At 44.4% G+C, this 9,042-nt stretch overlaps 1 long non-coding RNA gene across 2 annotated transcripts; it reads right to left on the bottom strand.

Annotated features, from left to right (window-relative positions):
- Positions 1-846: 846 nt before the first annotated feature.
- On the bottom strand, positions 847-8,944 carry LOC131498986 (uncharacterized). Of its 2 annotated transcripts, XR_009255667.1 has the most exons (4): positions 8,738-8,944; positions 8,136-8,209; positions 4,268-4,488; positions 847-1,087 (listed from the first exon to the last, which is right to left on the bottom strand). It is a non-coding gene; the product is annotated as an uncharacterized LOC131498986 (long non-coding RNA). The 2 variants fall into 2 exon arrangements; XR_009255668.1 differs by lacking the exon at positions 4,268-4,488 and having other exon boundaries at positions 848-1,087.
- Positions 8,945-9,042: the final 98 nt, after the last annotated feature.

Below are 9,042 nucleotides of genomic sequence, written 5' to 3'. Positions count from 1 at the left end.
ATGATATTGTCTTTTTTTCTTCTATAAATACCCTAAACATAAAACATACATTTATGTTTAAACTTTTTTTTTTTTTAATTTTTTTTTTTTTTTAACGTTTATTTATTTTTGAGACAGAGAGAGACAGAGCATGAACGGGGGAGGGTCACAGAGAGAAGGAGACACAGAATCCGAAACAGGCTCCAGGCTCTGAGCGGTCAGCACAGAGCCCGACACGGGGCTCGAACCCACGGACCGTGAGATCATGACCTGAGCCGAGGTTGGACGCTCAACCGACTGAGCCACCCAGGCGCCCCCTTTTTTTTTTTTTAATGTAAGCTCTATGCCCAACATGGGGTTTGAACTCACAACTCTGACATCAAGAGTCACATGCTTTACCATAAGTCAGCTAGGTGCCCTGGTGTGTTAAACACCACTAAGAACGTTAAACATTCTTAGTAATGTTCAGGTCCAGTTTACCAGCTAAAGACATGTTGCATCATGGTATTTAATGAAGATAGCATGAGCAGAATGTTCTTGACCTAAGATGACTCTGAGATACACTAATTGTACATTTGTCCTTCTGGGGGCTGTGGAAGCTTCTGATTTTCTTTCAATATCATCAGCTCTTAGCATCTTAATTCTTGAGGATGTGATGCTGAGGCTGTATGAATTTTGCTAGTTGGCTGTCAACAAATGTGCTCTGTGTATATAACATCACCCAAGAATTATTTACACTATTCATATTCATTCTTGTAGAAACGGAACTGATGGAGGAGTTCTGGATATTTAGGTCCTTGCTCCACTTTCAGGTTGCATATTCTGTTTTCACAATCTGTCCTCTTTTCCCTGTAATCCTGCTTGCCATCCACATACGTACCAGAGCTGTCTTCCTTGAGCCCCAGCCTACCAAGCTCCTTGTTGGTCTTCTTCAAATTCTCGGTGTGGAAATCACAGTGAACTTAAACTCCCATCATCATCTCAGCAGTTGATCAGCAGCAGCAGCAGCAGTTGACACTTGGATCTGTCACCTCCTCCTCCACACCACTGGTGGCTGGTTGCAGATCTCACAGAGAGAAACTCAGTCACGCTGTACAAGTGATTGTTGCTGCAAGGGATGCAGAGGGAGTCAAGACAAGGAGGCTCTGGTAACCAGCAACACCCATATCATAGCCATGATGAGCTGGACAACACCCCTTTCCCCTCCCACTCAATTGCCAACCCCAGTGGACAGAGAGCATGACTAGTAAATCAACTGTAAGCAGACATGAGCCACTGAAAGTGGGGTCTTGTTTGTTAGTTCAACAGAACCTAGTTCATCCTAATACCATCTGACATAAAAAATATGTAATTAAAAAAAATAATTCTAACCCACCCCACCTTCCACACACACACACAATGTCAGTTCATAAGGGTAGGGCTGTTGTCTGCTTTACTGCCAAACAGTTCCTGGTACGTAATAGCCATTCTTGGTCCAATGAAGAAGCGCTGGAGAATCATCTCATCTCATCTCATCTCATCTCATCTCATTTCATCTCATCTCATCTCATCTCAACTCAACTCAACTCAACTCCAGCACTGGAAGGATGATGAAGGAAATAGAGAGGAGCAGATGTGAGGAGGAATTGTATGAGATTAAAGACTCACTAGTCATATTTGGTGAGTTTTCCTTAATGAACATGCTGTGTGGCCTGAGGGACTTTTATGCCTACCTCTCTGTTCCTCAGTTCCCTCCCCTTAGATGAAGGATGTTATCCACGTCTCACTTCCTACTGCAAAGACTGGAACTGATCTCCTGACTTCCAGAGAAGAGGTTGACACATGAGATGTCAATCTTACTCTCTCAGGGGTTGGGGATCAAGCAGTCACCCTGTGTGTGTGTGTTGGGGGGGGTGGGTTCAGGAACAAAGAGTGAGTTAGTGATCAAGACTTGGCTGGAACTATGATCTCTGGAGAGGAAAATGAAGTGTCACTCCATAGAGCCATGCCCAGCTGTGTTCTCAGACATTCTCGTGTGTAAGAATCTGTCTAGCTGGAGTTGGAGAAGATGTAGATAGCTCGATGCTGGTTTCTGTGTCTCCTGCACATGGTGGAAACCCTTCGCACATTGCCGGGCTCAGAGGGAGTGGGAAGGGATTGCCCTTTGTCTGCTGCACATTGAGGTCACAGACCTAGCCATCCTAGGTAGAAAACAGCTTGTTCATCGGTCCAGATTTGAGGATTCTACATCTGCCCACTTCATAGCAGGACCCTTTCCCTAACAGATCTGGGGATTCCAGTCACACTGTATCCTGATCTCGGAAACGCTCTGCTCCAAAGGGGCTGCCTCCCCCAGCAGTTTTCCTGGTGTTTGGCCACAGCTGTGCTGAGCTCTCCAGAAAGATGCTCAAAGAAACCCAGCATCCTTCTCCCATGAGGTCAAGCTGTTCCTAGCTGCCAGGCAGAGGGCCCAAGCTGGGTCTGCCCCAGAGAATCTGGAACAGAGAGGGCACCCAATAAGCGCTAGATAACTAACACAGAATGATTATATAATAAGCAAATGGTCTGAAATTAGCTGGAAAAAGTAAAGCTAAGACATCCAAAGTGCTTAGAAGAAAGGATTCAAACATGGCCTAGAAGTAGATACATAGATCTAACCTAGGGAAATGCAAATTTAAAAGGCCAGTCACTGTTCCATGCCATTTGGCTTTGCAAGGATTCTTTTAAAATTGTAAAGCCCATACGTCAGAGGTTGGTAAGGGAGATACACTGATGCAGAAGTGTCAAGGGGTATAATTTCTGGAAAGACCCTGGGGTATGAAGAGCTCTACAGGGTTTCAGACCACTTGATTCAATAACCCTCTCTGTTCTGCAGAGGGATATTTTATGTTAATAAAAGGTAAAATCTACAAAGATTTTTTTTTTTTTAATTTTTTTTTTCAACGTTTTTTATTTATTTTTGGGACAGAGAGAGACAGAGCATGAACGGGGGAGGGGCAGAGAGAGAGGGAGACACAGAATCGGAAACAGGCTCCAGGCTCCGAGCCATCAGCCCAGAGCCTGACGCGGGGCTCGAACTCACGGACCGCGAGATCGTGACCTGGCTGAAGTCGGACGCTCAACCGACTGCGCCACCCAGGCGCCCCATAATCTACAAAGATTTTAAATGACCATGAACCTTTAGAAATGGCACCACTGAAAAATAGTAGAAATACCAGGAAAAATGGGTAAATCTACAGTACAGTCATTTGGGGAAACTTTAACATATTTCTCAGGAAAAAAAAAAATGGCTGTTTAAGTAGATAAGTGATTCACCATGAAATGATTAACAAGTTTGGCATAACAGTCACAATAGTTGTATTTACACACTCATCACACACACACACACACACACACACAATTTGTGACCAAATGGATTTTCAAACAGTTTAATACATCACTCCTTCCAAGAACTCGGTGAGCCCTCTCCAACACTGACAAAGAGTTTCTTCACATCAACAAACTTTCCTCAGTGATTGCCTTGATCATGAGCTTCTCTCTCTGTCCCCCATTCTCTATCTGGGGTCCCATTATTGGCCCATGAGGCTTTCTGGATCTGTTCACTTAGGCTATTACCTTCCATCAAAATTTCCATCTCTTTATGTTTTGTTCTGTCATGAGCTATTTCTTCTGTGGTTCTCAACAGACACTCTCCTGCAGGCCAGTTTGTCTACTGAAGTTCTTAACCTAAAAGTCATTTTCTCACCCCCAGAAAGTCTCTATGCTCCAACTGGGGACCCCACTTTAAATAGATGAAGAGGAACTAATATCTCAATAAAGTTGTTAAAAATAATAAGGAAGGATCTTACATGCTTGTATGGAAAGATTTCTAGAATATTGTTAACTGAATAAAAGCAAGGTAAAATTCAATGCGTGGTAGCCACCACTTGTATAAGAGAATGAAAAAATATTTACATATATTTACTTGTGAATACATAAGGTGTCTCCAGAAGGACCTACAAGAAACTAAAAATAGTAGTTGCTAGTAAGGAAGGAAGTCAGTGGTGGGAGTCAAGGGACAGAGGAAGATCTCACCAGATACTATAGTGCACCTTCTGAATTTCAAGTCATGAGAATGTATTACTTGCTTAAAAACATGTGTTTTATATTTTTAAAAACAATGATGAGGGACTGAACTAATAGGAAGGAACGAGCAGGAAAGATTTTTAGGAAGGTAAAAATCCACAAGCCACAGATTCACTTTTCTAATATTATGTAACAAACATCCCAAACACAGTGGTTTAAAACAATAATTTCTTTAATTTCTTACCGTTCTATAAGTTGACTGGGTAGCTGGGTGGTTCTTTTCACTTAGGGCCTCTTGTGTGGTTTCAGGTCAACGCGATCAGGGCTGGAGACATTTGAAGGCTCAGGGTGAAGATTAAGGCTGGCACTGGCTTCCAGCTGTGAGCTCAGCTGGGACTGTTGATTGGAGCACCGACATTAGACCCTTCAAGTGGCCTAGGCTCCTCTCAGCATGGTGGCTGGGTTCTAAGAGAGGGTGTCCCAAGAATGAACATTCCAGGAGACCCAGGCAGAATCTGTAAAAACTTCTTATGATTTGGCCTCAGAAGTCACACATCATCACTTTTGCTACATTTTATTGGATAGTCAGTCAGGGGCAGCCCAGACAGGGGGAGGGGATATAAATCCCATCTCCCGGTGGGAAGAGACACAAAGAATTTGGGGCTATCTTAATCCACCATGGATCCTCAGTGACCCACGGAGGAGTAACAGAGAGAAAGGAATCTTTCTCAAAGAATCTTAATCTTGTATCAGATTATGATATAGAAAGCTGAGTAGGCTGAGGTGACATGAAGGAGGAAGCTTGGAGCACAAGAACAGCAAATATGCTTTTGGACAGGTTATACTGAGACACCCAAGGGACATAAAGTGGAGCCGCCCAGTTTAAAATATTAGCCAAGGGGGGCACCTGGGTGGCTCAGTCGGTTGAGCGTCCGACTTTGGCTCGGGTCACGATCTCACGGTCCGTGAGTTTGAGCCCCGCGTCCGGCTCTGTGCTGACAGCTCAGAGCCTGGAGCCTGCTTCCGATTCTGTGTCTCCCTCTCTCTCTGACCCTCCCCCATTCATACTCTGTCTCTCTCTGTCTCAAAAATAAATAAACATTAAAAAAAATTTTTTTTAAATAAAATAAAATATTAGCCAAGGTAAGGAGAAAACTTGATATACACCTATATTTATTTAAGTTTCACAAGACAGTTCTTTGAGCATCTAGAGTCTTGCTATATTCTGTGATCTCTGCCTGGGACACTTCCCACCGAAATATCCCCATCGCTCCCATCCAATCTCCTTTAGGCCTCCCACTTGTGGATTTTCCCTCTTCAGAAAGTGGATTTTCAGGCACATAGAGGAATGGTGTGAGAATGCTCTAAAAGGGTTTTAAAAAAGATTTTTTTTTTAATGTTTATTTTTGAAGGAGAGAGATAGAGCGTGAGTGGGGGAGGGGCAGAGAGAGAAGGAGACACAGAATCCGAAGCAGGTTGCAGGCTTTGAGCCATCAGCACACAGCCCAATGCGGGGCTCGAATCCACAAACTGTGAGATCATGACCTGGGCCAAAGTTGGACACTTAACCGACTGAGCCACCCAGGTGCCCCCTAAAAGGGTTTTAAAAAGAAAGATGTGGGGGCACCTGGGTGGCTCAGTTGGTTGAGCATCCGACTTCAACTCAGGTCATGATCTCACAGTTCATGAGTTCAAGCTCCATATTGGTCTCTGTGCTGACAGCTCAGAGCCTGGAGCCTGCTTCAGTTTCTGTGTCTCCCTCTCTCTCTGCCCCTCCCCTATTGATGCTCTGTCTCTCTCTCTCTCTTAAAAATAAATAAACATTAAAAAATTTTAAACATTAAAAATAAATTATCATCCAAAAGCTATTTGGTCAAAGAGGAAAATAATAAAATAAGTAAATAAAATAAAAAGTAATCTGATGTTGTTTAGACAAAAAAATATCATATCATATTATCATATCAAATATCAAATATATTATCATATCATAATATCATATCAAACTCCATATCAAAACCAGAGGAATACATACAAAATTATTATCTAAGCATGCTTTCATTTTTTTAATGTTTATTTCTTAAAGATTTTCAACAAAAGAATTTTTTTTTAATTTTTTAATGTTTATTTATTTTTGACAGAGAGAAAGAAAGAGAGAGAGAGAGAGAGAGCGAGCGAGCAGGGGAAGGGCAGAGAGAGAAAGGGACAGAGGATCCAAAGCCGGCTCCAGACTCTGAGGTGTCAGCACAGAGCCCAGCGCGGTGCTTGAACTCCCCATGGGGCTTGACCCGAGCTGAAGTTGGACGCTCAACCAACTGAGCCACACAGGCACCCTGAGAATGCTTTTTTAAAAAAAATTTTAGTTATTTATTTTGAGAGAGACAGACAGCAGGAATCAGGGAAGGGCAGAGAGAGAGAGAGGGAGAGGGAGAATCCCAAGCAGGCTCCGCACCACCAGCACAGAGCCCAATGCGGGGCTCAAACTTACAAACCATGAGATCATGACCTAAGCTGAAACCAAGAGTCAGTAGGATGTTTAACTGACTGAGCTATCCAGGTACCCCAATGTTTATTTATTTTTGAGAAAGAGAGAGAGAGAGAGAGAGCTTGAGCATGAGCAGGGGAGGGACAGAGAGGGGGACAGAGGATCCAAAGTGGGCTCTGTGCTGACAGCAGAAAGCCCAACGCAGGTCTCGAACTCACGAGTCCTGAGATCATGACCTGAGCCAAAGTCGGATGCTTAACCGACTAAGCCACCCAAGTGCCCCTGGTGTCTTTATAAAAAGAGGAAAATTTGAGACAGACGTGCACACAGGGAGAAGTCATATGAAGATGAAGGCAGAGATCTACAAGCCAACGGATACCAAAGATTGCTGGGAAACCACCAGAAGTTGAGAAAAGAGGGATTGAGCAGAGTCTCTCTCTCATGCCCTCAGAAGGACCAAACCATATCAAAACCTTGATCTCTTGTAGCCTCCATAATTGAGACAATACATTATTGTTATTTAAGTCACCCAGTTTGTGGTACTTTTTTATGGTAGCCCTAAAAAACAAATACAACATTTTGTTTTTGTTTTGTTTGGTTTTTTTTTCAAAACCCCCACTTTATGGAAAATAACTACAGTTTCCAAAACAAGTAAATATTAGTGAGTAGTGCTGCATTATATTTTTGCACATTTCTTTAATGTCTGGCTTGATGGAAGGCAGTTGGGTTTCCATAGCTGCTTGTGCCTTTGAGACTTGCAGAGTCTCAGTACTCTTAGTACTCTCAGTTCAGTCCTAACCTCTTCACTAGGAGACAACTGGACTCTGGCATGGCTTCTGGCAGCACAATGCTGTGTCCCTAGAAAGACACCATCCTCCCAGTGAAATGCCTGCTGACTGCCTCCCTGAGAAATGCTGCCAGGACAATTTGCTGTTTGTTCTGGCGAACACCCAAGGATAGCCTCCTGACCTCCTCTTCTTATAGCATTTACTAAAAAAGAGCTTAGAACTGAATTCTTTCTGTCTGAGATGTCTATGTACATCCTACAACTCAGAGTCTTTTTTAAGGAAAGTTTCCTTTGAAACAGAATGGTCAGAAAGGAGAGGGCTGCTGTCTCTAGTCTCTGTGGGAGGGTAGAACCCTAACTTTGATAATCACCAGGCAACAGCACACTGGCTCAATCATATTTACACTGACCAACACTTTGTAGTTTTCCACATGAGTCCTGCTCTCTCCCCCTTCTGATTCCCTTATTCTTCTTTAAAAGGCCCAGTCACCTCTGCACAAATGCAAGTGGGGTTCAGTGCTTTCCCCCACTGTCAGCAGTTACTGAATAAAATCTGTTTTCACCATGTTAATCAATGTCCATTTTGTTTACCTTTAACACTATCATTCTGTTGCAATATTACACATCCAGAAGTCTCTGGAAAACTCTATTGTACATTCGTGAGAAAATGGGAGTGGGGGCAAAAGCTATTATTATGAACTCATGGGTTTTTTTCCTTCCTTTTCAAGTTTTTATTTAAATTCTGGTTAGTTAACATATATGGTAAAATTTGTTTCAGGTGTAGAATTTAGTGATTCATCACTTACATATAACACTCAGTGCTGAACTTAGTTTTGAACTCACCAACTCACAGGGTCTCTGAAGCTCCAGGGTGTCCCTGGCCCACACTTTGAGAACTACTGCAACAGACAAACGTCCTATAATATAACCAAGGAGAAAACAAAAATATAAGTAGTAGAAAATTAAAAAATTGAAACAATAGGGAAACATCATGCATTGAAGCTTCAGCACTATTAGAGCCAGGAGGAAAGTTGTGCCCAGTGACTCATTCCATATAAATACATGGGGCTGCTCTAAGATAACAGACTCAACCCTCCCTCATCTTTTCCACCCTTTTGGGGCTGCTGCAGAGAGGAAGGCTATACTTCCTCCTGGGACTTTTCTGCCCACCGGGAAAGGAATACTGCCTGGAAATTGTGTGAGAACCCAGTAGTGGCCACATTCAGTCTCCCAGAGACTGCCTGATTCATGGTTCCCACAGCAGCTCCTGCCCTCTGCTCAAGTCAGTGAAGATGCCTGACAAATGCCCCTCCTGATGCTGCTGACCCCTGCCGCGCTGGGCACTGGGCGGGGTGGCAAGGGAGATGCCCAGCATTGCCAGCTAGGACGCGCAGGCCCCGGATCTCAAAGCAGGGCCCCCCACTCCCGCGTGGACAGACGCGCACCTTCAATGGGGGCTGGAGGAGCAAAGGCCACCTAGGCGCCGCGGACGCGCGGAAACACGAACCCCAGCTGCCAGGCTGGGAGGACGGACGACCCCCAGCACCAGGGTCCCCTCGGAGCCCGCCCTGGCGCCACAGCCCTCGGCGGCCCCCGGACGCCGCCGCCCGCCCGGCAGGCCTCGCGGGGGTCTGCGGCAGCAGCGCCCCCAGTGGCCGGAGGCCCGAAAGAAGGACAGTCCCATTGGCCCGAAGCCAGAAGGCTCTCATTGGTCGAAGATTCGACGAACAGAGGTTTCCATTGGTCAGGC

The sequence above is a fragment of the Neofelis nebulosa genome, chromosome 17, assembly GCF_028018385.1.
Source record: "Neofelis nebulosa isolate mNeoNeb1 chromosome 17, mNeoNeb1.pri, whole genome shotgun sequence".
In the NCBI taxonomy this organism is placed as follows: Eukaryota; Metazoa; Chordata; class Mammalia; order Carnivora; family Felidae; genus Neofelis; species Neofelis nebulosa.
This window is presented reverse-complemented; position numbering and strand designations above follow the sequence as displayed.